The following is a 19,137-nucleotide window of genomic DNA, read 5'->3' on the forward strand; positions in this document are numbered from 1 at the left end:
CCAGACCTCAACCCCATAGAAAATCTGTGGCGGGAGTTGAAAGTCCGTGTTGCTCGGCGACAGCCCCAAAACATCACTGCTCTCGAGAAGATCTGCATGGAGGAATGGGCCAAAATACCAGCTACTGTGTGTGCAAACCTGGTAAAGACCTATAGTAAATGTTTGACCTCTGTTATTGCCAACAAAGGTTATGTTACAAAGTATTGAGTTGTATTTTTGTTATTGACCAAATACTTACAGGTCAGGTTACAGGTCTGTGAGAGCCAGAGATTTTCCTTGTTTGAGGTGACCAAATACTTATTTTCCACCCTGATTTATGAATAAATTCTTTACAAATCCTACCATGTGGATTCATGGATTTTTTTTTTCACATTCTGTCTCTCACAGTTGAAGTGTACCTCTGGTGCAAATTACTGACCTCTGTCATCATTTTAAGTGGGGGAACTTGCACAATCGGTGGCTGACTAAATACTTTTTTGCCCCACTGTAGGCAGGCTCTTGGACAAGTGTTTTGTGTGCAAGCTCCAATAGGACTTCAGTGGCATTGCAGGCTGTTGGTATCTTTCTGCAGCTGTGGTTATCAAGTATGTCTATAAGTTCTTCTTGGTCCACGGTGCTAAAGTCTGATCGCCACGCCTCTAACACTGTACGCTCAGAGTCAGGCATGAACTTAAGGAAATTCTCCACAATATCACTCTTTACATATCCAAAGGCAGCTTGTTCCAGAATGGCAGGTGCAATTTTCACAGGCAGATATGTCTCTCTAACCCATCCAAATGCAATGATTCTGCCCACACTCTCCCACTCCGGTTGCCCAAAATCATGCCTTAAGAAAGGCACTTTGTAAACATTTCCAGTGGTGCACTGGTCATAGAATTATTTCCAGAATTCTGAAAGACAATCTCTCACAACTCCCCCATCGTCCTGGGCCATTTCAGGTGTTCCATCAGGCAGTAAGACCTGGATTTTGATGTTGAGATCTTCAAGGTCCTTATCACTAAAATGTGAAATGAGCTCTGACATTACCTGCCCTCTGTGGACCACCACTACTCTCCTCACTCTCTCACTGGATGGACCAGGTTGTGGAGAAAAAATCAGGGTGTCATCCGAATTTATTGGCTCACTGTCAGAAAAGGGGCCAACAAAAATAATGTCACTGCTGTGAGAAGTGTTAGCGCTTGTATGTCACATCATGGCTGATTGTTTCAAATGGAGCAGATGTTTGGACTGTAGTGACAGTAAAAGAAGAGGTTTGGTTTTGAGGACTCGCTTCAATTTCTGAAGATGGATGCAAACCTGGGTTGAAGCTCTGAAGGCTGTCATTTTGTTTTTTCTTTGTGGTGAGGTAGAACCTGAGGATATTAAGTTTTGTGACATGATAAAGTTCTCCTACTGTCAATGCATCATCGACTATCATCTCTTGATAATCTTTCAGATCACAGTAGAAATCGGTTAAGGGCCCCCGAATGTTTCCTCCATCTGGAAAGAACAGGCCTGTTGCAACCTGTAATATGTCCCTTTTCTTGGCATCCTTGCAAATGTCTATTTTTCTTGTTCCTCCTCCTTGTCTAGCTCTAACCTGCTTGAAAACCTCAGTGTCTTCATCATGATGCATCCATCCTATTTCTATTTTTCTATTTCTCTTCAGAGCATTTCTTTTTTGGGTTGTTTGGGAATGTTCTTCTTGCCTTGTGCTACTGCCATCCTCTTCAGATAATTTTCTTTTGGACAGTTTGGATTTCAGCCGTTCAAAAAGCGCTGACTTGCGGCTGCTGCTCCTGCAAAATCCAAATACAGGGAGTGCAGAATTATTAGGCAAGTTGTATTTTTGAGGGATAATTGTATTATTGAACAACAACCATGTTCTCAATGAACCCAAAAAACTCATTAATATCAAAGCTGAATGTTTTTGGAAGTAGTTTTTAGTAGGGATGGGTACCGGTGTCCGGTGCCATGATGGCACCGGTTCTGACATAAACGGTAGTAACCAGACCGAAAAGCAGCGCACATTTCGGTGCTTTATTTCGGTGCTTTTTTTTCCTGAGCTGTGATACACTTTAGATTCTAGCCAATCATTTTACGTTTCCGAGGATAGTAGGCGGGGCCAGGTACGTACGTTCTGTTAGAGCAGAGCTACAGATTAAAAATGTCCAAGGCGAAGCGGTCAAAAGTGTGGCTGTACTTCACAGCAAAATATGCAAACTCAGCAGCCTGCAACAAGTGTTTTAAGCTGATACTGTGATACTGTCAAAGGAGGTAACACCTCAAATCCGATGAAACACCTGGCGACGCATAGCGGTTTTTTTAAAAGCCTAGAAATGCGCTGTATTTGATAGCTTGCTGCGAGACCTCACACCGAGCACATCTACTGCGGGTGGGTTGCCTGTTATGCAACATCCCCCAAAAACACGAAGAGGAGAGTCCTGGCCCCTAGCCCTGCCAGTGTAGCAGAAATGATGATGGATGATGGTGGCAGCTGTTTCATCTTGTTCTCTCTATAAACTTCACAAGATGCTCGGTTGAACTTTCCCTCCTCCGAGGTAAACTTTTATTAAACTCTTAATAAACAGTCATGAGTCTCCGGTTCTCACCTTCCGGTGTTACACTCTCAAGACCCCGGGTGGAACACACAGGTAAATGCAATTCCCATTGCTACATCCCTTTTCTTTTACAAAGACAATGAACTATTCATAAATTGAGAACTCAGTTTACAACTGGAACAAAACTTAGACATGACATTTCTTTGTTGGACACAATTTTCTTCAAAAATAAAAATTCTTTCTTCCACTTACTTTTTTAGCTTTCTTTCTATTTTCCTTTAGTATTACTTTTATTCATTTTTTCTGTTTTGTTTCTCATTTCCTTATTTTTTTTCTTTTATTTTTTTTTCTTCCAAACAAGTAAACAGATCACAAAGCCATAACTCAAAATAGTATCACAGATGTTCTGCTCTGTTCTCTAACCAGTAAACAAATCACAACATATAACTCAAATGTCGTCACAGATTTTTTTTTTTTTTTTTTTCTTTTGTCTTTCCTCTGACAAGTAAACAAATCACAGCGTATAACTCACAGATTACCCCTTAATTGCATACATAGTCCTTCAAATATCCAGGTTGTTGTACTACCCGTCCTGACCTGGTAGTGCTGTTTTGTGTGTTCTCTTTGCTCTGTGTTGGCACAGTAATGTTCTGTCCCTCAAGCTGGAGATGTGCTGACATGTCTTTTTTGACCTCCGTAGCTCGCCTCAGATGGCGACGATTCCTTCTGAGGACTCTGCCGTTGTCCAACTCCACATCATAGGATCTGTTTCCCAGAGTGTTACACACTCTAGCCTTGGTCCATAAGTTGTGTGGTTCAAAAGGTTGGACTCGCACCAAGTCCCCTGGGTTTAATGTGTCCATGTCCTTCGCTGTCTTGTTGTAGTACTTTGTTTGTCTCTCTCTGTTTTTCATCAGTGCTAACTTGTTGTCAGTCACTGTGGGTTGCAACAATCTGTCTCCTATTGGGAGAAGTGTCCTCGTCCTCCTGCTTAACAGTCTCTGTGCAGGGCTGGTAGTTAAACCTTGTGTTGGGGTGTTTCTGTGGTCCAATAAGGCCAAATATGGATCCTGTCCAGCCAATTTCGCCTTTTTCATGAGTCGTTTGGCAGTTTTAACGGCAGACTCAGCTTTGCCGTTGCTCTGCGGATAGCCAGGTGATGAGGTATGGTGTCGAAATTCCCATTTCCGGCTGAAGTTGGCAAACTCTGTTGAGCTGTACTGGGGCCCGTTGTCAGAAAAAACAATATTTGGGATTCCCTGACGTGCGAAATGAGCCTTTAGTTTCCTAATCACAGTACTCGACTTGGTATCAGGTAGATAATCTATCTCCCAAAAGTTGGAGTAATAGTCAACAGTTATTAGGTAGTCCCTACCCTCAAAGTTGAATAAATCTGTCCCCACTTTGGTCCATGGTCTAGTGGTCGGCTCGTGTGGTTTTAGTGTCTCTTTCTGTTGTTTTGCATCCACAGACCGACATATGTCACATGTAGCGATCGATGTACTTTTTGATGTGGTCGTTCATACTGTGCCAGTAGACGCAGTCTCTAGCTCTCCTGAGGCACCCTTCTGTGCCGATGTGTGTTGAGTGAATTCGCTGGGTTATATCTGCCTGCAGTGCTTCTGGAATCACCACTCTCTCTCCCTTGAAGACCAATCCATCCTGTGTGCTCAGTTCATCCTGCAAAGATTGGAACTGGGTTATTTCAACAGGTACATCTTTCTTACAGGCTGGCCACCCCTTTTGTATTGCTTTTATCAGCGTTTGTAGTGTGTGGTCGGTTCTCGTCCCTGCCCGTATTCTGTCCATGCTTTCTGTTGAAACAGGTACATAGTCCACCATGTTGACACATTCTGTCTCCAACTCTGTCTGGCTTTTGATGCTATCCTGCAGGTAGGCCCTACTCAGCGTATCAGCAAGTAGCATGTCCCGGCCTGGAACATATGTTATGGTTATATCATATTTTTGCAGCCTTAATAGCATCCTTTGCAGTCTCTTAGGTGCATGTAACAGTGGCTTTTTAATAATGTTCTCGAGTGGCTTGTGGTCTGATTGCACTCTCACAAGACGACCATATGTATATTGGTGGAATTTCTCCATCCCAAACACAATAGCTAAGCATTCCTTTTCAATTTGTGCATAACCTCGTTCAGTGAGCGTCAATGCACGACTTGCAAATGCCACTGGTTTTCCATGTTGAGTCAGAGCTGCTCCCAGTCCTGTCTCGCTGGCATCACACTGCAGCGTCAGCTCTTCTTCAGGGCTGTAATATTTCAAAACTGGGACTTGTGTTAGTTTTTCTTTCAGTCTTTTAAATGCATCTTCCTGCACGTCTGTCCACTCCCATAGGCTATCTCTGTGCGTCAGTTGTCTGAGAGGCTCACAGTCGTCTGACAGATGCTTGTAAAACGTTGATAAATAGTTGACCATTCCAACTAGTCTCTGCACCCCTTTTATGTCAGTTGGTGCTGGCATCTCTGTGATGGCCCGTACCTTCTCTGGGTCAGCGCTCAGCCCCTCTGCTGTGAGTAGATGTCCGATGTATGGTACTTCCTGTCTTCTAAGCTTGAGTTTTTCCACATTTAATTTGATGTTTCTCTCTCTGCAGCGTTCCAGGAAAAGTCTCAGGTTTCTGTCATGATCCATTTCTGCCAACTCAGTCGTCTCTCCTTTTCCAGTGATCAGGATGTCATCAGCAATGATGTATGTGCCTGGCAGGTTCTCTAACGCTTGCATCAGTTTGCGCTGAAAGACCTCTGGCGCTGGGCTGATCCCCATCGGCATTCTCAGCCAACGAAAGCGACCAAATGGTGTTGCGAATGTCGTGAGATGGCTTGACTCTTCTGTAAGCTTCACATGCCAAAAGCCATGTTTCACATCACAAACTGTGAAAACTTTCGCTTTTGACACATCTGGCAATATGTCATCTATTGTCGGTAACGGGAAGTGACTACGCTTCAAAGCTTTGTTAAGCGGTCTTGGGTCAATACATATCCTGGGTTTGCCATTTGGCTTCTGCACTGTCACCATCCCACTGATCCAATCAGTACTACCTTCCACTGGTGCTATTATTTGTCTGTCTGCAAGGCTCATCAGTTCCTCTTTCAGTGGTTTCATCATCGACACTGGGACTCTGCGTTTTGGCAGTTTGACGGGCTGCACTGTTGTGTCGATTTCCAGCTCATATTCACCTTGCAAACATCCATCTCCTGTAAACACATCCTGAAACTCAGTCTTTATCTCTTCCAACAACCATGCGTTGTTCTCTGATGGAGCTGTTGTCACTGAGCTGTCCAAAGCACAGATGTTATCATATTTAACTTGTATTAGCTTCATCGCTTCACTAGCTGTTCTCCCAAGTAGAGGTGTTTTACAATCCTCCTCTACCACTTGGAACTCGACTCTGTACTTTTTGTTGTTTCTTGGGTTTGTCAGCTTGACCTTACACTTTCCTAATGGACACAGCTTTGACTTATTGTACATCACAAGAACCTTGTCTGTGTGCTCCATTTTGATGTTCGGGTTCAACAAGTTGATGGGAATAACGTTGCAGGTTGCACCACAGTCAACTTGAAACTTGACCAGGCTGTTGCCAATCATCATGCCTGCAAACAGCTGTTCTCGTTTTTTCATGTCTGATTCTTTGATCTGGTTCACTTCTACTGCAGTCTGTGTCATAGCTGTGACAGTCATTATGTCCTCACAGGAATCCGAGTCCTGCTCCGTCACTGTGTGGATCTTTTTTCCATTTTCACTCTGTCCGCTTTTACTCCTGCATGCTATAGCAAAATGATTTTCTTTGCCACATTTTTTGCATTTTTTTCCATATGCTGGGCATTTTGATTTGAGTCTTTCATGTGCTCTTCCACAAAATCTGCATGATATCTCTTTATCCAGTCTTTTTCTCTCTTTTTGTTTTACTGCATGCAGTTCCTCTATAGCCTGTCCCGCTATTGTTTTGTTGTATTCTCTTGAAATCTCCATTGCTCTACAAATATCTAGACATCTGTCTAATGTGAGGTTCTCTTCTCTGAGCAACCTTTCCCTCCAACCGGAGCTGTTCGTGCCACAGACGATCCTGTCTCTGATCAGTGAGTCTTTTAATTGTCCAAAGTTGCAGGTGCTCGCCAGCATTCTCAGGTCCGTAACATATTTATCAATATTTTCTCCAGGAGCCTGATTGCGTGCAAAAAATCTGTATCTCTCGACAGTCTCATTAACTTTGGGATTACAGTGTTCATCGATTTTTCTCATCAGCTCACTTACTGTTACTCTTGCCTCAGCTCCGATCAGCGTTCCACAGAGCTCCCTGCCCCGTTCCCCGATCAGATAGTAAAACAGCTTCACTCTCGCCTTTTCCTCAGCATCCGGCAGAGCTAGTTCCGTGTAGAGTGTAAACTCTTCTTTCCATGTTTTCCACGCTTTAGACAGGTTCACTGAATCCATACTCCACTGTGCGGGTGGCTTCAATCCATCCATCGTAGACGCCGCTGCGCTCTTCTCGTCAGCGTCTCACTTGCTGTCCTGAGCCGTTAGCACCTCCGAGGCTAACTAGCCTAGCTGGACGCGTCGATACCGTCCGCTCAATCTGTTGTCTTCAAAGCGCGGTGTGGATCACTCTAGACCCCGCTGCCACCATGTTTCATCTTGTTCTCTCTATAAACTTCACAAGATGCTCGGTTGAACTTTCCCTCCTCCGAGGTAAACTTTTATTAAACTCTTAATAAACAGTCATGAGTCTCCGGTTCTCACCTTCCGGTGTTACACTCTCAAGACCCCGGGTGGAACACACAGGTAAATGCAATTCCCATTGCTACAGCAGCAGCCGTTCTTCTCTGCGTGAGTAGCTAATTTACGTTGAGTAGGCTAACCACGTTATTACATTAATGCATGTAAGGTGAACTAGCAAACATCATCATAGCTACATGCGGCTGTTAGGGCTGGGCGATATATCGAGTTTTTTTAAAATATCGATATATAAGATGTGACAATATCGTTTATATCGATATAGTCTATGTTACGTTATAATTATACTTGTGGAGCCGCAGGTTTGCCTCTCTTTCGTCCACTTTTGTCTCTACGCAACGTTACTCTGCCTCGCCTCTCCTTCACTGAACACAACTCCCCCTCCCCCATAGCTTCACCTGCAGGCAATGACAAGACGAAAGCGGAAAATCTCCGTTAGCGAGTTACCGTGCGTGGGGCTGGACGGCGTCAACGTGTTAGCGAGCTAACCGCGCTAGCGAGCTAACCGCGCTAAAGACATGCATCCCGGAGGGGCTGCACGGCCTAAAATCCTTTCATTTTCTCAAAAATCGACAGTGCGCCTTATGTATGAATTCTGGTTGTGCTTACTGACCGCGAACCGATTTTATGTGGTACACAGCGCTCAGCAATCTGTCAAAAAAAATGTTTTAATATGACTTTGCTAAGCTACAGAGCTGCACGGCTTGATGGATTGTCGGAGGATTACGGCTACCGAGGAGGAGCCTCGCGGAGTGATACGTACTGTGTGTGTATAAGGACCACAAACGGCACCTGTTCAGAGACGTGGTGCAGCTGTGAAATCTGTCTCTTAGTTATTATGCTCAGCGTCTATTAGTTTACATTTTGACTGCACAATTGTGAGCTTTTTGTTATGCACAAAAACATCATTGTTTTCTTTTATTTATGGACCATGATTATTTAATAAATGCTGATAATTTATTTTTGAGTAATTTCTTCATGTACATCTACGCTGTATGTAAATAAAAGTGCCCGTGTGACATCTGGGACACAGTGTGACTAGGAACTCTCTTTTTGTTCTTAACTTATGGCTTTAAAAAACAAAAATCGAGATATATATCTTATATCGCCATCCAGCTAAAAAATATCGAGATATGAATTTTGGGTCATATCGCCCAGCCCTAGCGGCTGTCCTCTTGTTTGATGGCAGATACTCCCTTCACCCTGGCTAAAAAGGCTAAAATGACCAAAGAAAAAGTGGAAAACAGTTCAACATGAGAGGTTTAGGACAAAGTTTGTGTTTTTTTTCCATTGTTTAAGCACTGCTTCCAGCCAAGAGTGATACCATATATGCCCCATAGCTGCAGAAAAGGCTAACATTGTTATATTTTTACAAAAAACAGCTGAACATGAGAGGTTTTTGGACCAATTTTGTGTTCTCCATTCTTTAAGCACCGGTTTGAGCACCGTTTGAGCACCGGCACCGTTTCAAAAGTACCGATTTGGCACCGGTATTGGATAAAACCTAAACGATACCCATCCCTAGTTTTTAGTTTGTTTTTAGTTTTAGCTATTTTAGGGGGATATCTGTGTGTGCAGGTGACTATTACTGTGCATAATTATTAGGAAACTTAACAAAAAACAAATATATACCCATTTCAGTTATTTATTTTTACCAGTGAAACCAATATAACATCTCCACATTCACAAATATACATTTCTGACATTCAAAAACAAAACAAAAACAAATCAGCGACCAATATAGCCACCTTTCTTTGCAAGGACACTCAAAAGCCTGCCATCCATGGATTCTGTCAGTGTTTTGATCTGTTCACCATCAACATTGCGTGCAGCAGCAACCACAGCCTCCCAGACACTGTTCAGAGAGGTGTACTGTTTTCCCTCATTGTAAATCTCACATTTGATGATGGACCACAGGTTCTCAATGGGGTTCAGATCAGGTGAACAAGGTGGCCATGTCATTAGTTTTTCTTCTTTTATACCCTTTCTTGCCAGCCATGCTGTGGAGTACTTGGACGCGTGTGATGGAGCATTGTCCTGCATGAAAATCATGTTTTTCTTGAAGGATGCAGACTTCTTCCTGTACCACTGCTTGAAGAAGGTGTCTTCCAGAAACTGGCAATAGGGCTGGGAGTTGAGCTTGACTCCATCCTCAACCCGAAAAGGCCCCACAAGCTCATCTTTGATGATACCAGCCCAAACCAGTACTCCACCTCCACCTTGCTGGCGTCTGAGTCGGACTGGAGCTCTCTGCCCTTTACCAATCCAGCCACGGGCCCATCCATCTGGCCCATCAAGACTCACTCTCATTTCATCAGTCCATAAAACCTTAGAAAAATCAGTCTTGAGATATTTCTTGGCCCAGTCTTGACGTTTCAGCTTGTGTGTCTTGTTCAGTGGTGGTCGTCTTTCAGCCTTTCTTACCTTGGCCATGTCTCTGAGTATTGCACACCTTGTGCTTTTGGGCATTCCAGTGATGTTGCAGCTCTGAAATATGGCCAAACTGGTGGCAAGTGGCATCTTGGCAGCTGCACGCTTGACTTTTCTCAGTTCATGGGCAGTTATTTTGCGCCTTGGTTTTTCCACACGCTTCTTACGACCCTGTTGACTATTTTGAATGAAACGCTTGATTGTTCGATGATCACGCTTCAGAAGTTTTGCAATTTTGAGACTGCTGCATCCCTCTGCAAGATATCTCACTATTTTTTTTTTTTTCTCTTACCTGTCCCGTTTGGCTCTTTTGCCATCAGAATTGTTGTCTAAAGGCAAAGAAAGATGCCCAACGGATTTACTTTACCAAATTGACCATCCCAGCCTTGCCGTAATGGTCCATTTGATTCCCCTTTTATTGTTTTATTTTCACTTACTGAATACGGGACAGACTTGACTGGGGGAAAGAAGGGGAGAAAGAAAGAGGGAAAGAGAAACAGCTGAGAAGAGGGACAGGGGAGAAGGGCAAAAAACAAAAACCAACAGAATGAGCAGAAAAAAAAATGCATATATCGATCACCTGGATCACCTGCTGAGAAAGAAAAAAGAAAACAAGCAGAAGAGAACAAGAGTAATAGAATAAACAACATCACAATGATATATGGGAATATGACAGTAAATACTAAATATTAAACATTATTGTGCAGCACATAAGATCAACAGAACACAGTGTGCTTTGAGGTAGGAGCCAAAAAGGGTGTAGTTTGTGGGTGTGATCACCTGTGTGTACACCTGTGAGCATGGACGCGCTTGTTTTTTTTTTTTTTTTTTTTAAAGGTTCCTTCATGTAATGATCTGCTAGAGGGTTTTTGACTTTCCTGTGTCTGTCAAGTCCTTCTTTTGACCCATTTTGCCAAAGGAAAGGAAGTTGCCTAATAAATATGCACACCTGATATAGGGTGTTGATGTCATTAGACCACACCCCTTCTCATTACAGAGTTGCACATCACCTAATATGCTTAATTGGTAGTAGGCTTTCGAGCCTATACAGCTTGGAGTAAGACAACATGCATGAAAAGGATGATGTGAACAAAATACTCATTTGCCTAATAATTCTGCACTCCCTGTACTGCTAGACGATCACCGTATGATGGCAAATAAGTCTTCAGCTCCTCATCTGTCATTAGACTTATGACACTGGCATCAATCTAAAGATGGAAAAATAATTTAATTTATTAAAACAACCAGCCTTGAAAATACAATCCTATTTTTAACTTAAGAACAATGAGGAAAAGTTGCATTTCAACCAGTATCTTGTTGGAATTAAGTACCTTCTCATTCTCCAAGGTCTGTATAATTTCCTCAGAGACTTCTCTTTGTTTCAAGAACTCAGTCAAGTCTCCCATGCTGTAAGGAAGGATGTAAATTAAAATTACCTATTATAAAGCCACCATATTATCATCAAAGTATCTGTGCCTACCTACATTATGAGCTCTGACTATGGTGGAGAAGTGGGAACTGCATTTTTAAGTGTCCATTTGCACTGTAACTACAATCAGCATCACAATACAGTCAATCCCACATTTTCTGTTATCTGGTTACAGTTTTATTGGTTTTGTTCCTTATTTATATAGTTGTCAGTCATATTCCCTGCTTTGGGTGATTTGTGATTTTGTTTTATACAGTGTTGTACACTTATTACGCATGCTTTCAGCAAAACGTCTGTTTCATCAGACATAACAGGTGTCATTAGCGTGTAACAGAGACCTTATAGGTACCTTTGGTTAACCCTCACGTTGCATTCTATTCAACTTTGTATGTAACAATCGCTGTCACACTGTTTTTGTATACCTTTTATCCAGTTATCATTTGTAGGAAGGCATTCAAAACTGAAGAACCTGGCGCCATTTGTTGTTATACAGTAGCTCACTACACGATCCAGTTTTGAGTGCGCACCCCTTTGCTCCATATCCTTCTGGGTAACAAGGAAATGACATCAGCCACGTAGATTTTTTATTGGCAGCGCTAACTCGAAATTTCGAGTTATTTTCTCAAACTTTTGAGTTATGGATCTTTTTTGTTTTTAGTGGCGGAAATGGGCTTCCATACCTTCATGCTAACTTTTATCGAGTGAAAAGTGTTAGCGTTGATTCCTCCAGCTTCACTGTTTATGTTATGCTCTCTCTCTCTCTCTCTCTCTCTCTTTCCTTGTTTGAGGTGACCAAATACTTATTTTCCACCCTGATTTACGAATAAATTCTTCACAAATCCTACCATGTGGATTCATGGATTTTTTTTTTTCACATTCTGTCTCTCACAGTTGAAGTGTACCTCTGGTGCAAATTACTGACCTCTGTCATCATTTTAAGTGGGGGAACTTGCACAATCGGTGGCTGACTAAATACTTTTTTGCCCCACTGTATGGTCTACAGGTGATCTAATGGACACTAATAGTAATTTATTGGATTATGATAATTTTGTTACTAAATACAATTTTAATGCCTAATAAATTCACTAAATTATGTAAAGCACTACAAAAGAGTTTGTGTTTCTAACTAAAAATATAAAGGCACAACAACCTATGGTGCCACAACGCACCTCACTGGCAATTAAAGGAACACCCCTTTTAAACAAGAAATGGAACAACAGTTTCATAAGAAGCTGTTTACCAGATCAATTATTTCCCGGAAGACAAAATCGGAATTACATCCTACATAAATATATTAAAGATTCAATTAACAGATTTAGAACAATGGACTTAAAATTTACTATACTCCCCCCAAAACAAAAGAAACACATTTTAAGTTAATGAATGACATTTATCCCTCTAAAGAATTGCTTAATGTTAGCATTAATATAAGATTTAATATTAAGATTTATAATAATGACAACATGTACTCACAATACATACATTTTTCTTTTATTCTTTTACACAGACATTCTGGTTTGATGTTCATTAATGGATAAAACCAAAGATTTAATCAATCCATGATTCTTTCTCCAGAGACAATATAACATTCGGTTTGATTTCACAAGATAAGAATGACGAACTGTGTTGTAAAACTGTTTTAGGTTTAGCTACATTTTTCATACACAAAAGTAGGATTACAAAATCATGCCCTGAGCCTGTTTTTTTTTTAAAGGAATTTAAATGATCTATAAAATCTTTGATATTACTTAAAATAAATAAACCACAAAAACAACATGATATTCTAAAGCATCTTCCCACTGATTTGGATACCTCAGATAAAATACATCTCCCCCTTGGGTTTTTTCCTTCTTTTTTGGCTTCACATTTGTGGCATTTAATTTAGTGTTACATCCTGTTCATTTTCTTACATCTGCATAGATGTCCATATTCACCATTTGTTTTTATTTTTCTTAGTATTGAGTATCGTAATCTTGTTGTAATTGATTCTACCTTTTGTATCTGCAAATTGCCATATTTATATGTATGTCTAAAATAATAATAATAATCATCATCATCATCATCATCATCATCATAATAATAAGTTTACTCTTTGGCCATCCCCAGGGATGAATGACATTTATCCCTCTAAAGAATCCCCAAGGGGATGACCAAAAGGTGGCCTTCCACCTTTTTGGAAAAAAAATCACCACTACACTTCTGCATCTGGTCCGTCTAATTATTGAGTTCCCAAAAACACTACCATTTTCTTTTCTTATTTTTTTCTTTTAGATTTCTCTGTGTTATTTCTATGTTTATGCTATCAAAAAAAGTTTTTGTTGTTAATCCTAAATTATTCTTCTTGGTCAGGAAATTGAAAACCACAGAGAAAGGGCATTTTACTTTACACAAATTAGGAAAATCAAATTTTCTAACCAAGACTCAAGAAAAACCTCAAATGATAAAAGTACACTTCCTTTCTGTTGTTGTGATGACAACAACGTGTGAGGGTCCCAGAATCTGGGACTCTGCACCATTTGACCCTAGAACTGAAGAAGCTTTTCAGATGAGAGGTGAAACATCTTTAAGCAACTTAAAGAAGTCCAGGTGCTTTTCTTTCCAAGCTTCTTAGACTATGTACCTGTTAGAAATAAAGACTTGGTCTGAATAGAGTTTGTGTGTGAGTGGTCTGAGTGATGGGGTCCCCAACTATTTTTGTGCCACGGACCGGTTTAATGTCAGACACTAATTTCACAGACTGGCCTTTAAGGTGTTGCGGATAAATACAACAAAATAAAATGATACAACCAAAACAAAATGTGTGGTATTTTGTAAATATAATAACAAATGCAAATTCACTGTGGAATTGTGTAACTTTATTAGCAGCCTCCTCCTGAAATGCGGCAAAAACATTGAGAGTAACATCCTCCTCTCTGCCCCTTAATGCTCTCTGGTCGCTATGGTAATGTGTAAACATTTCTTTCAAAATAAGATAACTACAAAACAAATATAAAGTATATGAGTGCACGTGGCACCAGGACGCTCTAGGCCGTAGGTCGATGATCGATTTTGTAATCATATCACCAGACCTGCGACCATATGTTCTGGACACTCGGGTAAAGAGAGGGGCTGAGCTGTCAACTGATCACCACCTGGTGGTGAGTTGGATCAGGTGGCGGGGGAGGACGCTGGACAGACCTGGTGCACCTAAACGCGTAGTGAGGGTGTGCTGGGAATGTCTAGCAGAGGCCCCAGTCCGCGAGATCTTCAACGCACACCTCCGGCAGAGCTTCAACAGCATTCCGAGAGAGACTGGGGACATTGAGTCCGAATGGACCATGTTCAGCGTCTCCATTGCCGAAGCTGCTGCATTGAGCTGCGGCCGCAAGGTGGTTGGTACCTGCCGTGGTGGTAATCCCCGAACCAAATGGTGGACACCAGAGGTGAAGGGAGCCACCAGGCTGAAGAAGGAGTCCTATCGGGATTGGTTAGCCTGTGGGACTCCGGAGGCAGCCGACAGGTATCGACAGGCCAAGCGGAATGCGGCTCGGGCAGTGGCTGAAGCAAAAACTCGGGTGTGTATGAGGAGTTCGGAGAGGCCATGGAAAAAGACTTTCGGACTGCCGCGAAGAGATTCTGGCAAACCGTCAGGCGTCTCAGGAGGGGAAAGCGGTGCTCTACCTGCACTGTGTATAGTGCTGGCAGAGCGCTGCTGACGTCGACTGAGAAAATTGTCAGGCGGTGGAAGGAATACTTCGAGGACCTCCTTAATCCCACTGACACGTCTTCCGAGGAGGAAGCAGAGTCTGGGGATGACCCGCCAATTTCCGGGGGCGAGGTCACTGAGGCAGTTAAACAACTCCTTGGTGGCAGAGCCCCTGGTGTTGATGAGGTCCGCCCCGAGTTCCTGAAGGCTCTGGCCGTTGTAGGGCTGTCCTGGTTGACACGCCTCTGCAATGTTGCGTGGAGATCAAGGGCAGTACCTGTGGACTGGCAGACCGGGGTGGTGGTCCCCATCTTTAAGAAAGGGGACCGGAGGGTGTGTTCCAACTACAGGGGGATCACACTCCTCAGCCTCCCTGGGAAAGTCTATGCCAGGGTGCTGGAAAGGAGAGTTCGTCCGCTAGTCGAACCTCGGATACAGGAGGAACAATGCGGTTTTCGTCCTGGTCGCGGAACACTGGACCAGCTCTTTATCCTCTCGAGGATACTTGAGGGTGCATGGGAGTTTGCCCAACCAGTCTACATGTGTTTTGTGGACTTGGAGAAGGCATTCAACCGTGTCCCTCGGGGTGTCCTGTGGGAGGTGTTGCGGGAGTATGGGGTGTCTGGCCCATTGCTACGGGCCTTTCGATCCCTATACAACCGTTGCAAGAGCTTGGTTCGCATTGCCGGCAATAAGTTGGACTCGTTCCCGGTGGGTGATGGGCTCTGCCAGGGCTGCCCTTTGTCTCCGGTTCTGTTCATAATTTTTATGGACAGGATTTCTAGGCGCAGCCAAGTGGCGGAGGGCTTTCGCTTTGGTGGCCTCAGAATCTCATCTCTGATTTTTGCGGATGATGTGGTTCTGTTGGCTTCATTGGGTGAGGGCCTCCAGCTCGCACTGGAACGGTTCGCAGCCGAGTGTGAAGCAGTGGGAATGAGGATCAGCACCTCCAAATCTGAGGCCATGGTTCTCAGCCGGAAAAGGGTGGAGTGCCCACTCCGGGTCGGGGATGAGTTCCTGCCCCAAGTGGAGGAGTTCAAGTATCTCGGGGTCTTGTTCACGAGTGATGGGAGAAGGGAGCCGGAGATCGACAGACGGATTGGGGCTGCAGCTGCAGTAATGCAGACGCTGCACCGGTCCGTCGTGGTGAAGAGGGAGCTGAGTGTAAAAGCGAAGCTCTCAATTTACCGGTCGATCTACATCCCTACCCTCACCTATGGCCACGAGCTGTGGGTAGTGACCGAAAGAACGAGATCGCGGATACAAGCGGCAGAAATGAGCTTCCTCCGAAGGGTGGCTGGCCTCTCCCTTAGAGATAGGGTTAGAAGTTTGGCCATCCGGGAGGGGCTCAGAGTAGAGCAGCTGCTGCTCCACATCGAAAGGAGCCAGCTGAGGTGGTTCGGGCATCTCACAAGGATGCCCCCTGGGCACCTCCTGGGTGAGGTGTTCCAGGCATGTCCCACCGGGAGGAGGCCCCGGGGCAGACCCAGGACACGCTGGAGAGATTATATCTCTCGGCTGGCCTGGGAACACCTTGGTATTCCCCCGGATAAGCTGGAGGAGGTGGCTGGGGAGAGGGAGGTCTGGGCCTCTTTGCTTAGGCTGCTGCCCCCGCGACCCGGCCTCGGATAAAGCGGATGAAGATGGATGGATGGATGAAAATATATAGAAAATTTATTCATAACACACTGGAAAAGACCCAGGGAAACCGAGTTAACAATAAAAACCCTGAAAACCATACATTTCACATCCGAGCCTCAACTCTCATCGCCCGGTACCAAATCACTCCGGTCCGTGGCCTGGGGGTTGGGGACCGCTGACTCAGACCATGGCTCATATTAATGAGGTGGGTGGGAGGGAGTGGGGTGTGAGGGATAGTGTTTACTGACAGCCTGAATCGGGAAGGGGAAGAAGCTGTTTGTTAGCCTGGAGGTGTGGGACCTAACTGATGTTAGGCACCGAAGAGAGTGCAGTAGGTCAAAAAGGTCGTGAGCAGGGTGCAAGGGCTCACCTGTGATGGCCCTGTGATCCTGGAGTAGGGCTGGGCCATATTATACCATTCACGGTAATACCGGTACAATGTTAGGCAACGATAAGAAAATGAAATATCGCGATATAATGTGGTTGAAATGCGCATGCGCAGTGCCTTTGTTTTCATATGCACAATGCCGATAAACCATGGCGGCAACAGAGAATGAGAAGGGAAAAAGCAATCATTGAGTGAAACGGATGAACCAGAATTAGTTTGTAAAAATGGTGCCTCTTCAGTGATGTGGAACTGGTTTGGTGTTTGTCTGTCAGATACACAACAAAGCACTTTTTTTGTAGAACATGCAAGCGGGTCGTCATTATTGCCGTATTTGTCGTACACGGGTATTTTTGAAAACTGAGATTTTCCATTTTCGTTTTAAAAAAATAATCCCGTCCACACGTAAACGCAGAAATGAAGGAAAACGCTGCTAGGAACATGCCAAAGCAACAGGTGGCAATATATTCCTAACCGTGTAGAAATGTTGGCCAATCAGAAGTCTAGAAGCCTCGGTGGGAAATAGCAGAGGTGGGACCAAGTCATTGTTTTGCAAGTCTCAAGTAAGTCTCAAGTCTTTATCCTCAAGTCTCAAGTCAAGTCTCAAGTAATGTCAGGCAAGTCAGAGTCGAGTCTCAAGTCACTGGTGTAAAAGTCCGAGTCAAGTCACAAGTCTGAAACTTTGAATTTCAAGTCCTTTCGAGTCTTTAAAAAAAAAAAAAAACGAAAAAATAATGTTGCAGTTATATGCTAAATGTAAATATTAGACCATGTAATTTTAAAATCTGTTTTTCTCAACACATGACAAAATAGTGAACTTAGAAAATATACACAAATTGTGAAATTGCACCTCTTTAAAATGCAGCTCAATTAAACCTAGTTCCAAGAATAATTTTCACCGACAGTTCTGAGATAAGCTGCATGTTATTCTTGGATGCGGCTGTAGGACCAGCTTTAAAATCGCATGACAAAAATATCATACACATTAAAAAAAAAACTGTATCACCAACGTAGCCTGGACAACATTTGCTAGTTAGATGAAGTCAGCTATCTCATCTTAGCATATTTATATGCATATTTATAATCATACGGTTCTTGGAGTGAGTGCATACACTCATGAAGTTTAGTAACTTCAGGTCACTGCAACAAGCCCAGGTACAGTTTACCGACGGATGGGTACAGGACCTTGAAATGCACCGTGTAGAACGAAAGACCATCGTACCTATCATAAGTTTACCAGTCTCACAAATTGTCGTCATAAATACACATTCCTTAACCGTTTATTAATAGGACCTTTGAGCTCAACGGTAATTAATTAGTAGTGGAAATAATTTCTGGTACCCATCACAGAAATGTAGCAGTGACAACAATATTGTATGCTGTAATCGTACTGGGCAATTAGTGATACAAAAAACCTGTTTTATCCTGTGAAAAAAAGTATATGTTTTTGTCAATGTACCATAATAACAGAAGCGAAACGCAATATTGTGTAAGGACAATTCACTATTTATGCACAATAAATAAAGGAGCATAGCGCGACAATTTCTGTTCAGCGCCAGACTTGCTTGTAACCTATATCACTAATTATGTTAGGAAAATGACGTATTAACTACTAAAAAACACTGACCTTCGTGTAAATGCTTGGAGCAGACTAACCTGTGAGCTGGAGTGTTCTGGGACGTTATATTTGATCTTTGAATGGCTGAAATCCAGGCCATCCGTCGCGTCTTTGTTACTTCAGAAACATGGCTTGAACAATTTCTCTTCAACGACGTAATCCGATAACAACCGATCTCTTTACCCGTCGGCTTCCCGTGGCTGTCATGCGACCGGCTATTGCAGTTAATAATACAACGGCTTCTTGACATTTTTGTGTTTCTTTTTATTGCTGTATAACTGATTTCAATTGAAAGCCTGCGTGCGCTAGTACCGCTTGCCACGAGTTCCCAGAATCCTTTGCGGTTCTACCCGTGAATGACGTCACATTTTCAATCTCTATATAATATGCATGTTAAATTTTATATTTGGGGTAAAATATCAAGTCTTTTCAAGTAAACCGGTTCAAGTCCAATTCAAGTCCCAAGTCATTGGTGTAAAAGTCCAAGTCAAGTCACAAGTCTTAGAACATTTTTTCAAGTCAAGTCTAAAGTCATAAAATTAATGACTCGAGTCTGACTCGAGTCCAAGTCATGTGACTCGAGTCCACACCTCTGGGAAATAGTAAACAAAGCTGGGGCATAGAAGCAGAACCGAGTTGTATGTGTGGAGGGACAGTAATGGT

General features: G+C 43.1%; 1 pseudogene; it reads right to left on the reverse strand.

Annotated features, from left to right (window-relative positions):
• Window positions 1–426: 426 nt before the first annotated feature.
• Window positions 427–11,122, reverse strand: LOC147320110 (uncharacterized; annotated as a pseudogene).
• Window positions 11,123–19,137: the final 8,015 nt, after the last annotated feature.

Source organism: Aulonocara sp. 'chitande type north' Nkhata Bay, linkage group LG10 (genome assembly GCF_057382095.1).
Source record: "Aulonocara sp. 'chitande type north' Nkhata Bay isolate Kocher_YH1m ecotype deep benthic linkage group LG10, A_spYH_male_GT1.1, whole genome shotgun sequence".
Lineage (NCBI taxonomy): Eukaryota > Metazoa > Chordata > Actinopteri > Cichliformes > Cichlidae > Aulonocara > Aulonocara sp. 'chitande type north' Nkhata Bay.